The 14,779-nt window shown below is 40.6% G+C and overlaps 1 protein-coding gene and 1 long non-coding RNA gene across 4 annotated transcripts in view; one reads left to right on the top strand and one right to left on the bottom strand.

The window, feature by feature from the left end:
• Positions 1-14,779, top strand: part of pdm3 (pou domain motif 3) — a 94,430-nt gene that overhangs the window by 12,711 nt on the left and 66,940 nt on the right. The window lies entirely within an intron of this gene.
• Positions 11,960-14,349, bottom strand: LOC116651153 (uncharacterized). The gene is made up of 3 exons (XR_004304174.2): positions 14,201-14,349; positions 13,987-14,141; positions 11,960-12,204 (listed from the first exon to the last, which is right to left on the bottom strand). It is a non-coding gene; the product is annotated as an uncharacterized lncRNA (long non-coding RNA).

Here is a 14,779-nt window from a genome sequence, read left to right as displayed (position 1 = left end):
AACTGGCATGCCCGAAAGCCCACACGAAAAATGCCCGAAAACATTCTGCGACGGTCCAAAGTGCTAAATGCACAGAAAGTCCACTTCTACACGCTCATTTAATAATGAACAATAATGAACAGTAATAATAATCAACACAAAACGTGCAAAGAGAGAAAGATACGCACACACACGCTCGCATACACACATACACTCACACGCAGTTTGCAAACGAATTTTTATCAACGAACGCGCATCATTTCAATTAAGAAAATGTCACAAGTGTCCAAATGGAAACGGCACACGGCCAGCTGCACCGATCCTCGTCTCTCTGTCCATCTCTCATTCTCTGGCCAGGCGAGGAAGACACGCAAAGAGCGGCAGCAAGGCACGAAGTGAGACCGAGAGCAAGAGCGAGAGAGAGAGCGGGAGCGAGAGCAACGCTTCTGTTCGTCTGATGCGCACTTTCATTTCAACTAGCGCCGGGCTCCCACTTCGTCCCTACACCAGCGATAAATTGCCCTGATCGCACTTCATCTCTTCCCTCACACCCCGGCCCCCACTCAACCCCTGCCGCACAAGCAACCAACATTTTAATGGCTTAGTTTTTGGAGCCATTTTCTATAATTAATGCGAATTGTCACACGCTAGAAATGCCTTCGATTCGCCTTCTCTTCTAATTCATTACATTCGGCTATTGTTGTTATTACTGTTTTTGCTCATTCTTAATTAGCAATTAAATAATTTATGCTTTGCGTTTTTACTTCGCCGCATTCCAGCAATGAGCGAGACCTTAAAACCAAACATGAAACCATAATTAATTTTTTCCTCTTTCATTTTTGGTCGTTTTGTAACCAAAAAGTATTTTGCTCAATTAACAATTAAAGTTCTTCATAGCCCATTGCGTGTGTCAAAGTGCCCAAACGCACCAAGTTCCTATATACTAAGTATATAGACAGCGACATTCTTAAGGGGTGGATTTTGATAGCGAGTCGCGCTAGCTTGATGGATGGATATCAGATAAATGTCCATGATTATGTAAGTGTGTCGTATTTTCCAACAAACTGCAGATCTAATTAAAAGTGCAGAAAGAAAAGCCTGCTGATTGATATAGATATAGAAATGTTGATAATGTTGAATGCATAATGTCATGTATCCATATTTCTAAAGGAAATCTCCAACGTTTACTTTTACTTTCTTGCTCATGACAAAAACCCGCACGATAACTTTCATCTAAATAAACGAAAAATTTGTAAATATTTAAGTCTGAGTTTACAATTTCTTCTTTTTCGAGTTTATCAATCAAGAACAACTTTGAATTAGAGAATATTCTAAAATCAAAACGAAAGAAAGAGAAATTTCTAAGAATTTCCAGCAGCACATTTAATAACAATTAAAATATAATTTGGGTTCTACTAAGCAATAAAACTGTCCCTGAGTACTTCGCATAAAAAAAAAAGAAATAAATTTAATAAAGAGCTCACTTTTTTCGAACCTTGGAGCCTTCACATGCCACAAGACCCGCGGCACAAGCTGCTTAGCCACTTTGGCCATAAAAATGTAACACCTGCTTATCTGCAGTGCAACCCCACACTCCCCTCTTTCTGACAAGGGAACACTACACCCCGGACCTAACCCAAAAAGCTTTCGACCCCACACACACTCACACACACTGAGGCAAACTAAACCGCAAACAACGCAAAGCAACCGAAAACATTTCTCAAGCGGACCGAGAGAGAGAGAGGGAGAGAGAGAGCAAAAAAAAGTATATGCGAAGGGTGATGGAAAACCTGACCTAACCCCAAGCTGGAGCTGGCGCAAATACCGTAAAAACACTTTACGGAATTTCTCAACGCCTGGTAAGCCATGGCACGGGCGTAAAATCAACCCCAAAACTTAACCAAAGTAACTCCAAAGCGAAGTCGTTAAAGTTGCCGCCAACTGCCGACGGCAAAAGAATCAAAGAAAGAGAGAGAGGGGGAGAGTAAGAGAGCGAAAGCGAAAGCGGACTGTGCCAAAAATCTTTAAAAACATTTAACGGATTTGGGGCCCCGCCGCCTCTTTGGGGGGCGTTGGCAATGTTTTCATTTTACATGCATTATCCTGGCCACCAAAGTGTTGACATTAAAATAATAATTTTAATTGCTTCAAATAACACAAAGTCCTTTTTTTGTCCTGCCCAACGACTTTGACCCTTGCGAAGCTCCGTTTTTTTTTTTGGCAGGCATGTGTGCCAAAAGGATGAAGTGCATGTCCGTGTGTGTGTGTGTGTGTGGGTCTATTTAAACACAAAGGGTAATTAACATTTTTCTTGCCCAGGCTCAGCCAAAGGATAAGCAGCTTGTTCTGCAGCCCAAAGTCAAAATGAGCTGCGGACTCCAGGATATGCATAGCTTGAAAAAAAGGACCACACATTACGAGTCCTTTGGCTTGTTGGGTACGTTACGGTTAGGTTTTTTTTTTGCGGTTTTCGCATTTGGTTTAACTTGGCTGGTTGTAATGCCTTTGGGTCTACTCATATGTGTGTGGGTGTGGGGGAGTGTGGGTGTGTGTTGTGTGCAGCGACCGCCTTTCAACACCTTTAGCTAAGCGTGAATTAAGTGCTTGAGATTTTGCAACACTTAATACAAACAAATTTGCAGAGTGGCCCGTGCCCCATTGCATGCAACATGTGGCATTCTGTGGGTCACTCTCTCTCTCTCTCTCTCTCTCTTTCTCTCTTTCTATCTGTTTCTCCGTGTCTTGCAGTTGATTGCGCAATTAGCTCGACAGTTGTCAGTAGCATGTGACGACTGCGACATGTCTCATTAACTGGGCAGATGTTACTTCAGCTTCGCCCCGGACTCTCGTATGCTGCTGTATGTGTTGCCAGCAGTAGTAGTATGTCAAGAGGAGCGACAGTTTTAATTGCGTTTAATTAACAAAAATTAAACGAAAAACACTAAAAAGAAGACGACACGAAACGGAAAAGAGCCAAACGAAAATGGGCTTATAGACAATATTCTCTTCGGGCCTACACATTTTTTACACATTTTCCAAGTAAAAGAAGGCTTGTACAAAATCTCGCAACCGAATTCGAATAGCTGAATATCTTTGCATTATAATATAATCCTATCTACAGAGCCGCAAGAGTATTTAATTTGTGTGTACCGAAGATGGACTTCTTGCTTTTTGAAATGCCATCGTATTAATATAAAGTTCTTAAGTGTTGTTTTTTTATAAATTCACCTGGTTTTGGTATTTCGATGAATTCCTTGATTGCTCCATGATTGATGTTTTCCCTCCTATCACCGCCAAGTATAAAGAATTGACACATTTTCATCTTCGCATTGACTTCACTCTAACCACACTCGTGGTTGGGCGAACAGCTGTTTCTGGTTTTGGCCATCTTCCGTTTATGCGCTCCCAACTGAAACTGGCTTTATTCTGGCCTGGGCACGATTAACTACATAAACAGCAGACAGCAAACAGTAGCCTTAATTGTTTCGCACTTAATCAAAATGAGCAGCTCTAGACAGGGCCAGAGGGTCGATGGGGTGGGGTGGGGGACTGTTGAATACCGAGCCAGGTCTATCCCGCAGCCGTATCTATCAAAGGCTGCCCTTGCCATGGCAAAATGTTTAACCCAAAGTTGCACAAAAGCGTTTCGTAGATACTGTGAAGGATGTAGTTGTTGTTGTCGTTGTTGTTGTTGTTGTGAAAAAGCAAAAAATTGAAAACTAAAGAGCAACTTGGGGCGCACGCCAGTCAGGAAAAGGGACACACGGCCAGAGGACAGACAAACGACGACGACGACGACGACGACATCAACACCCGGGCAATGTGAAAAGAAAAACGTTTTATGAGCTCATTCACAAAAAGGGACACACAGATACACACACACAGGCAGCGAGACAGACCCACAAAAGGAGCTGTTTCGCAGGACAAAACAACCTGTTGCATATTTCAGCACAAATTTGCCAAAGTGGCAGCACTTTTTTTTTATGTAACAAATGTAACGCCAGGTTTTAGGTGGAGGCGGGGCGTGCCCCAAGTCGTGTGCCAAAATTATTTGTTAAAACATCAACACGAAGGGAGTTCTTCCCCATTTTTTTTTTTTTTGGCTCTTTTGTGTTTAAGATTTGTTAACGGGCGAGGCGGAGAGTTGGCTAAAATCTTTTGCTGCATGCCTCTGGTGTCCTGCTTTTTGAGCTGCCTGCCAAGTGTCTGTAATTTTTCTTTTAGTGGGTGTTTTAATAGAGTTTTCCCATTTGACTTGCTGTTCGCCTGTGTGTGTGTATGGGTGTGGGTGTGTGGCACTGTGGGCGTTTTAAGTGCGCCTAATGGGCCACTTGAATGCTGCTGCCAGTGGCAAGTTGAGAAATCAGTTGGTGGCTACAACTTGTATGTGGCTGGTATGCAGGAGCCGTGCCACGTTGACTGAAATTGAAGCTGAAGGTCAAGAACTGTACCTGTAAGGTGTGCGACTCAGATACTAATAGACTTTGCCTTGGCAGTTACATTTGATGGCTTGAGTGTGCTTTTACGGATGTGTGTTTGAGGGGCTGTCAAATGGCAGTTTCCAGACGTGAACGTTATTTACACACGTTTTTAGAGACCTTTCTTGAAGGAAGACATAAATATTCCCCATATATTCCCATTAAGAAATCTGTGTTTGTATTGAATTCGGTGTTTCTATGGGATTGTTAAGTAAATGAGAAGACATCCCCTCTCTATAGGGTCTATTAAGTATATAGATCAGCATCAACGGTCGAGTCGATATAGCCATGTCCGTCTGCTTATCCGTCCATCTGTCTGTTGCCATATTCAACTCTAGCGTCTTGAAACTTTGCATGGATCCGTCTTTCTCTTGCAGGCAATACATACTTGGGAAGCGGCCAGATCGGAGCACTATATCAAATAGCTGCCATAGGAACAATCGGTCGAAATGTAGGTTCTTTTATGGTAAAATATTCAGTTCTCAAAGATAATTTCATCATTTCTAATGTATTACTAATGTATTTTTGATTTATTTATTAATCATAATTACCAGCACTTTACAATATAAATGAGCGCTTCTTGAACAATTTATTTACAAATTAATAATATGCAATATTATTTATTTAATTAATTTCTTTATATTTTTTATTACATTTTTGTATGAAGTTTATTTACAATAACAATTCGAACACTTCAATTGCAAACTCAATTGAAATAATTTGTTTCTTTTTAATATACAATTATTATTTAACCACATGCCACAATTGTTTCCATAAAAGCCGCCCCATCTCTGTGCTTAGCTTGTTTTTGCTTAGCTTTGTCGTTGGGGCTTTGCTTTTCCGCTTCTTTTTCAGCTGCTTGTCATGCCGACACCAAAAGCAACAGCAACAGCAACATCAACAACAGCAGCAACAGCAGCAACAACAATAACAACTCTTACACTCGCGTCTGTCACATTAAGACGACAGTGGCGTCGCCGGCGACGTCGACGTTGCGCCTTGGCTGTGCTGTGCGCCTGCTGCTTTTAGCCAAGTAACCCAGCGAAGGCGCCGCCTGTTGCGCCAAACTGTTGGCCAAGTTGAGATACAGACTCGGGCGGAATCGCACAGCCGTGGCCGTGGCCAAGACGTCTAAGGTGAGGCGGCATTTGAGGCTTTAACAACTTTATAAGTTGTTTTCTTTTCGCGCAGTCGTTGTTGTTGTTCTTCGTGTTGTTGTTGCTGCTGCTTTTTGTGCGCATCTTCGTCAGGCGTGTGACGTCACGTGGCTGCGGCTGCGGCTGCTGCTGCTGATTTTTCGCACGCTTTTTGCTGTTTGTCTGCTGCCGCCGTTTGCTGCGCTGCTGTTAATGCGGCGACGTCGACTTGGCGTGTGTGTGTGTTGTGTCTGTTTGCCTTGACTGTGTATAGGGGCGCGAGTGTGCGGGTGTGTGCGAGTGTTTTTCATACAAACTTAGTCGCAATCTGTGTGCAATCTTCGCCAGCGTCGCCGCCGCCTTCCATTCATGAACTTTGCTTGCTTCATTCATAAGCAAAACACAAACAAAAAAAAAAAAAAGGAAAAGCAAAAAAAAAACAACCACAAACAAACAAACAAAAAAACAGCGAACGCTGAGCGCCATTTTTGGCGTCGTATTCGTGCTTTATTTATGGTTTGTTATGGCCGACTCGGTCGATTGATGTGCCCGATTAGCAGGTCGAAGCAACCAGTTACAGTTACATTTGCCGTTTCAGCTGAGCGAAGGTAAAAACTTATCTAAATGGGCCCCGGTCGTTTATTACATGCAATTACTGGCGCACATTGCGTATAAGTAATGCAAATTGTCTGCGATTGCCGGGCTAGCCACAAATCGACCGACTTTTCATTACTGCCAGCACTTGCATTATAATTTCGCATAATTTCAAAATGCAAAACAGCAAACAACCAATATTAAATGACCTGACCCCTCACAGAATGGGGCAGCTACAAAATGTTGCCTTTATAATTAAACAAATTGCAGGATCCTTGGAATATCAGAAGAAATAAACATAATCCATAGCCTGAATGCTCTTCAGGACAGGACAAATTAATTTTCAGTATGTTGCTAAGGAATTGTAAAGTTAGAACTAAATAAATATTGTGTTTATATTTATCAGTAATTATATATTTATAGAATTCATTTCATGTGGTACCTTAGCATTTCTATATGCGATCTTGTGATATATTAGTTGCTTTCCATGAATCAAGGCAACAGAACTATGAGAATCCGGGTTCGAGCTCCGAGTACGGCTGCTTGAGATATATTAGTTGCATATTGATTTCAATTAATTTCTTATATGAACTTCGAGTAATTTGTTTCAAATTTTGCGCCTACAAAGCTGTTAATTTTCATTTAAGCAGATATTGGATGTTTTCCATGCAAGTGGAATGCCAACAGCAAGAGTGTGTGCATAGATATATACGTGTGTACCGATGTCATATGTGTGTTGGCTAGCTAACAATTCTTATATCTAGGCCTATGACTGTGCCAATTTGAGCTCGAGGCTTGCCTGCAATTTATGGGCCCAAAATGAGCGCAAATTTCAGCGCTCGTGTCTAGCCAGGTGTACGCATAGGCTTTTGGCGAACAATTTCTGATACAGTTCAGAAAAGTATGTATAAAACGAGGGGTATATAAATTAAAGGGTTGTTTATAAAATTAAATACCTCTATCATGGTAACAATCACGTATATAAAATATTCTTGGCACATTTATTTTATGTCCGAATAACGTATTTTGACAACTTACGTTACTTGCCAACATTCTTATCACAAGAACCTAAATACCTGATGTATTTATTTCCAAATTTCATAGCGATTTTTCTATATTTTTGGCACACAATTTGCGCAGTTTCAGTTTTGTATGGGCCGTTTGGCAGGCGATCAGTCGATGATAAGAGGGCTATAAATTGTCAGAGGGGAAAGAGAATAGCAAACTCGCTGCCCTCTCCTCCCGCTTGCATTACCAGCCCTCCGCTTAAGGCAGCAACGTTATCCCCAGGGTCGCATCCCAATCATGGGCACATAATTATCCACTGCGTGTGTTTATTTACAATAATTAAATCTGTCAAGCTTGAAAATGTATTTCAATTTCAATTTGCCGCTCAGCGCGTAGAACGTTTAGAGAAATACTTGGAAAAAAGATTCAATTACAACAACAACAACAGCAACAATAGCAACAACAACAACAAGTTGTTGGATTGCTGGGGGCTCTCCGGGCGCGTTGAGATTTGTGATTGGCCGACAGCTGGAACTCGACTGGAAGTTGGAAGGCAGCTAGAATGCTGTCGCCGTTAATTGGGCAAATTATTTAACTTATTATTAATAAATATGTATTGTGTTTTTGTTGTTTATTAATTGGCATTATTGCCAGCCGCTGTCGGCGACGTCAGCGCCGAGAGCCGAGCGCCGAGAGCCGTAAATTGCGTCATTTGTGACGCGTGAAACAATTTGCCCGCCGCGAGGATCCTACAAAGAATCTGAGAGAGTGCAGAAAATCTATGCAAAATTAAATGCGACTTAAGCAATTGTTAGGTTACGCAACGAGTATTACTTTTTAAGTAATAAAAAGTTTGGCTCGATGGAGTTGTCTATATTTACTTTTAATAGCTGGGAACCAAGCATTAGAAACAACCAGAAACTAGATCAAACATTTTAGTCAGGTTTTAACATTTTGTATATAATACATTTTCTAGAGAATGCTATTTAAGAATTTACCATAAGAAACTAATTCGTGCAAGATTTGATTTTTAGGAATTTCTTTTTATTATTATTAATTTCCAATAATATTCGTATTATGTAATTTCCCTGAACAACTAATTGGGTTATATGCAGTTTCTGCAGGCTGCGGGACTTTAACATTAAATTGCACATCAACTAAAAGGTTTTGCCCACTTAGAGCTGAGCCTCCCCTCCACAGGCACGGGCCGGGCCGCCAGCATATGCTGTTCCAAGAAATCAAGAAATCATCATCAGCATCGGCATCAGCTTGAGCTTGGAAATAGGCACAAGAGAACAACGCACGGGGCACTTGAATGTGTACAAAAATTAACACATTTAAATGACTTTCATTAAAAGTTGATTAATATGGCCCTGATTGGTTATGAGCTTTGGTTTCTGTTTCTGTTTTTGTTGCTGTTGCTGTTGCTGTTGCTGTTTCGATTCATTTGTGTTTTGTTCGATTTGCTTTCTTTGGCTCATTGGCGTCATTTGCAGGCCTCTTGCCTCAATTATTGTCGCATAAATTGAGCATTTAGTGTTTTTCACTGATTTCGATTTTTATTAATTTACGTATTGAATGGGCAACGATTTTATTCTTATTTGTAGTTGTTGTTGTTGTTTGTTGATTTCCAATCAGAGAACTAGCAACATGGCAACATCCAAAATGAATGCAGCCTCTCAATATTTTTCAATGAGACGTAATTTAGACTCATTTAAATAAATATATTTCGTTGATTGGCTTTTGCATTATTATTATTATTACGACGATGATGTCGATGCTGATGTTGATGTCGATAATGGCCAAGCAATTGCGATAACGGGTTCAATGCAAAGTTATTTAACCTTTTAATAAGACGTCGTCGTCGACGGCGATGCCGACAATCATTAGAAAATTACTGCCGAATTATTGATAATGACTGCGTAGTTGAAAACTGCAGCAATTCTTACTGCTAAATTAAGCTGCAGATCGACTGAAGCAGATGATAAATAGTGATCAGTATGTGAATTATCAAGATATTAAAAGTAAAGTTCCCTATATACCAAGTAAGACCAAGAAGTTGGCAATAAAATAATATATTCCCAAATTATACTCTCTTTTAAAAACTCTACTATAGTCAAGTGAGAGTGCGCTAAGTAGAATGGTCTTACATCGTCTTTTAGCTCGAAAGTCCATAAATTTACCCATACATTAAATATGCTGTAGCTTGTGTTAAATATATATTTAAATAGTTAGCTTTTCTGCATTTTCAAATCTAAATTTGAGTTAAAAAAAAACTACAATGTGATTTATCTGTGGCTATAATTTGTGTACTTGCATTGGTTTTAAAATTAAAAATTCCAATTTGTTAAATCAATCGAAAAATATCGATATCATCAAAGTGGGGTATATACTGTTGCTTAGTGTTGTTGTTGTGCATTAATTAATAGTATTAACTCAAATTTGAGCAGGCATTAGAAAGTCTTTTTGCCAGCGCCGAGCCCATTGGGGTACAGTTGACTCAGTTTTGGTGGCGTTGCCTAATCGGCCTCATGCATTTATGCATACGTTGGGGCCGTCACGCACTTAATGAGCCTCCGCGGCGACTGTACCTGCGACTTCGGGCGCTGGCGACAACAAATTGGCGCATTTAATAATCATTTACTGTGTGTTTTGTGGCCGCTAATTTCTTGCAGGCGTTGTGCGCGCACTTTCAAAATTGTCCTCAGCCATAGAGCGTGGCAGTGCAAGGGAGACAGACAGATGCACGCATGCGTGCAGGCCCCCACGGCGTTGCCATATCGCGCGTTCGCTGGGCGTCACTTGCCATTGGTGTCGATCTTAGTGTTGGTGTTGGTGTTGCCGTTGCCGTTGCCGTCGCAGTTTGCCATTGCTGTTTGTCGTTTGTCGTTTGTCGTTGCCGTTGCCATTGCTGTCGTCGACGTCGCGTAATTTACATTAATTGGCGCTCGGCGTCGTACATATAAATTTTTTGCGAGCTTAAACTTTAATTTCATGCGTACCATTTGATTTTAGCTGTTTGCTGTCGCTGTAGTTGCCACTATGAGCGCAAATTATAGGAAAGTGTGACGACAACGCAACGTCCAAGGCGCAAGCTGGCTGCAGACTTTTAGTGAGCAGTGTCTGCGGTGCAAGTATTGGGGCGTTTTGGTGGGCTCATTTTGGGAATGGTTATGTGGAGTTGCCATGAATACTGCGGCGCATATTTAGGCATCTAGTTATAGGTCTTTATAATACAGCTTGCGGCATTCAAATGGCCCGTCTGGTACATTCTCTTCACAAAACTATATGGTTAATCGAGTTTGTGGGCTTGAAAGCGTGATTTAAGTGGATTTACATTTTTGTACGATAACAATTGTTGTGTAACATCATTCTATATATGTAGATATACGAGATTATATGTTGATTGAATTTTTAATCATTCATGTTTTTGTAACTTTCCATTTTTGATCGACAATTCAATTTTTCTTAAGCACTTCGATTGAAATAAAAGATTAAAAGAAACTGTTTTCTATCTGAATTTTCTTTTTATAGTTTATTCTTTTTACACAATAATTAATTGCTGCTATATTAATTTGTTTTGGGTCTATTAATACTCTCTTTGGACAGTTTGTAGCACATTGTTATCTAGTTTAATTAGACTTGCTTTCAATTGGCTCGGTATTTAACAATCTTTTTTTTAAGTTTTTAATCTAACGCTCTAGCTTGTTCTTGATATCTTTCGAGCGCGTACCTATTCTCTTGCCTATCGATAGCCTTAGCTTAATATCGGCTATCGATTACTCGCAGGGGTATTCCTACAACATACTAAATATTCTCGGTGTAGTACAGTTTGTGTTCAGCATCTCGTTTAATTAATTAACACACTTTCACAGCACATTTCTTTCTGGCGACAATTTTCGTTGACGTCAATTTTATTCGTTGCTGCTGTTGTTGTGCTCATTTTACAATATCATCAGGTCAAATCTCAATTAACAAATATAACGATTTTGCTGTTGCTTTCTCGCTTTCTTCTCGGCACATTCGCCATTTTGTGAATACTGTTGCAATTTTTTCTAGCTTAACAAACAATTAAAAATATTAATAGAAATTTATTTCAATTGAAATCAAAAATTTCTCTGCATTAGCCGAGTGCTCCAGTTGCGAGCAACATATTTGCATGCGAGTTCAAAATATGAACCGTCGCTCATTGCCCGCCATTTCCTCGTAAGCATTTTCATAATTTCCCTTAGCCCAGATGGCTCCTAAGCCATACATACTCGTACTTGCTCCGTGGGGGCCCATTAGCAACAGCAAAAACTCAAAGCTTAATTAAAAGCCAGAGCACAATCGACTTGTAATCAGCTTATATGCCAGTCAATTTATAGTTAGCTTGATTATGACCGGCTAACTCCATAAGCAAATGACATCGCTCTGAGTCACGCTTAAAGCCTTGCAGTACGTGTACAACAAGTGCTTGACTACGACATACTCCGAGTTCGACGTTCGAAGCTAACGTTAATCTAATGGAATATATGTATACATATTACATTCTCATATACACGAGTGCCCGGCTTAACATTTATGTCTGCTTTTGTCATTTTCAAATAAACTTTTTCAGTGTTGGAAAACTCTCCATGCTACAATAGAGTGCCTTAAGGTTGTAGTTCAAAAATGCCTCTCGAGAAGATATTTTTATGCTTCAAAATAATTGTGAATAATTTTTATCAAATATTGTGATTCAAAAAATAAAAAATTCTATAATTTTTATTAAAATAAGTGCTCTCTCGCTTGTTACGAACAGGTTCTCAATTTACATATACCCTTCTCTGACGCTTCCTGCGTGCAGGGTATAGAAATGTCGCGTAACCTGCAACCTGCCATAATTATGACGTAGTTAGAGCTACGGGGTTTGGGCTAGTTGCCGTTGCAGCGGAGGGCTTGGGGGCGGCCTTAATGGCACACATATGTAGTCATTGTTCTGATGCGGGCAAGCGATGCATTAAGTTGATTTTAATAAGCGCTGCCAGCTGCAAAAAGTAAATAAATAATTATAATAAATAAATAATAAATAATTGTTAGCTGCTAGCACAACAACAATAACAATAACAACAACAACAACAACAACAATTGCCGTTCGCTAGGTACAGTCGCTTAAAAATGCATCGATTGCCGTCTCGCTTGCACTTGTGCTAATTACCATGACTAAGGGGAAGCTAATTATTATTACTGCACTTACTAATGCAACGAGCCGAGTTACCAAGTGCCCAGTTACTGGCCCCTCTACAGCCCACAATGCCCTACTTAATCGCAGCTTATTAAGCGATTTAAAGACGCCATTTCAATGCAACTTTGTTCACGATCCATTAAACGATGTCCGTCTTCCCGCCCGTCGCTCTTTCTATCTTTCTGTCTGTCTGTCTGTCTGTCTATATGTCTGTCCGTGCATGTGCATTCAGCTCATTATAGGCACAAGTCCGGCGCGTTTAGGTGTCCAGGAAGGGGGCCTAAAACTGCCCGTGCTTGCAGTCATACGTGTATGTAAATAATAATTGTATTTAATATATAATCGATAATTATCACTGATCGATTAATTGCACACAACTTTGCTTTTTTCCTTCTTTTATTGCACATTGCAATGTTTTATTGCGTTCCTAATGGCTTTTTGGGGGTCTGGGCTAATGAGTCAAACGCACTTGGGGCCTATATGAGTGGAACACAAAATAAAGTCAAGCTTTTGGTGCATCTCCAAATCTGAGCTTGTGTAATGGGTTTTTTTGTTGTGTCTTTGTTGAACATCTAATCAGCATTTATGGACGCCCCATCTACGCAGACATCTGCCTCACCAATGCTAGTGAGTTAATCGATTCGAAATTCGATTACCATAACACTTTCAAGCCAGTCGGCCGCGCAGTTTTTGCAATCAACCCAAAAACTCTTTACAACCCCATGGACATAGAGAGAGCAACCCTTGACTGGTCTGCCTGGAATGCCTGTTCCTGTCCATGTGTCCATGTGTACCCCGCGGCTAAATACTAATTATAATCGCGTATCGCCTGTGCCAAAGCTCCAATAAACCTTTGTCAAGCGGCCCTCGCTAAGCTCCGAGTTCCAATGTTTCAGAGCTCTACGGTTGCCCGTTCTTATGGCTGCCATTAACGGCCCACACTGCCCGGCTACTGCGATCCGAACATGCCAGGCGGCATTTGCATTAATTTTGCAATGCTCGAACAAAAAAAGAAAGAAATTTCCATAATGAGCACGTACACAATCACTTACCCCGGACTTGGCCTCAGACCCTCAGATTTGGGTACATGCAACTTGCAAAAGGGTTTCGCATAATTCTTATTGTGCCCGGCGAAAGGGGTTGCAAAAATTTTTATAATTAGTTGGCCGTTGCCCGATGCCCGTTGCCCGGCACCAAATGCAATCCAGGCCCAGCAGCAGGTTTTACATATATTTTCCGACTCTTTTTCTACGTTTTTTTGCCAAATATTTAGACGTTGATTATTGCGCCCTAACCCGAAGCCCGTGCTAAAAACGCGACTCTGGGCAAACGATTTTGGTGCGTGCTCAATTGGGGAGTTTTCTGGCCGGGGCTCGTCGAGAACCCCGCCCACAAGCCCACAAGCCCACATGCCATTTCTTTTGTTTTTCGCTAATTTAGCAAAATTATGTTTTGTGCTCTCATGTCGTGTGCGTTTCGTGTTGCAGTCGTTCATTTCCAAAACCCTCCCCCCAAATATTGTTATACAACTGCAACACGAATGGGACATGCAATTTTCGACCTATGGCTATGCCCTTTCACATACCCTTGTGCAGCGAGAGTACGCATATTTTCTTAGATGATCTGAGGTACATGCTCGTCGTGAGAACTTAATTTTAGACATTTCCATTGAAGAATGAACAGTATTGTCGAAGATATTTAATACTATCTATATGTTTTACACTGACCAAATAATCCCTCCTGATGGAAAAGTTCAAAATTTTAGTTTCAGGTGTGAAAATTTGTAGAAAACATCTCACCTTAGAAATTGGTAAAGTGGGAGTCACATCAGCATCAAATAGCATATCTTTTATTTGACGAAAATTTACGCCTGCACAAAGCCAAATAATATTTTGATTTAATTTATATATATATATTTTATAGAATTTTTGTAATTTTTATAACTGAACTAGCTTCTCATGTCAATTTATTTGAGATATTTAACTATTTACTTTTCCAAAGGGTATTAAATAGTCCAAATATCATGTCGGAGCCCTTTATTCTTTTCATTTTTTTTTTCATTATTTCCCTTCTAAATGAATTAAAATTGCCAAATATGGGCGGGTTTGGCAAGAAGGAGGCTTGCTTTTTAATGCAAATACAAAATGCGAATAACTCATTACGAGCCGCATTAAGGACAGCGTGTATGAATGGGTGTGTGTTTGTGTATGTGAATGTGAGTTTTTGGGTGTGTGTGTGTGTGTGCAGGACACACGCTATGAGAGGGCTGCTTTTGAGCCTCATCCTGTTCGGGTCTGGTCTGACTTAACTTGGCCTGCTCTGGCCTGGCATGACTTTGACTTCCTCTCGGCTGAGCTCTCTCTCTCTCTCTCTCTGGG

Source organism: Drosophila virilis, chromosome 5 (assembly GCF_030788295.1).
Source record: "Drosophila virilis strain 15010-1051.87 chromosome 5, Dvir_AGI_RSII-ME, whole genome shotgun sequence".
NCBI lineage: Eukaryota > Metazoa > Arthropoda > Insecta > Diptera > Drosophilidae > Drosophila > Drosophila virilis.
The sequence above is the reverse complement of the archived record's forward strand: the minus strand, read 5'-3'. Positions and strand labels throughout refer to the sequence as shown.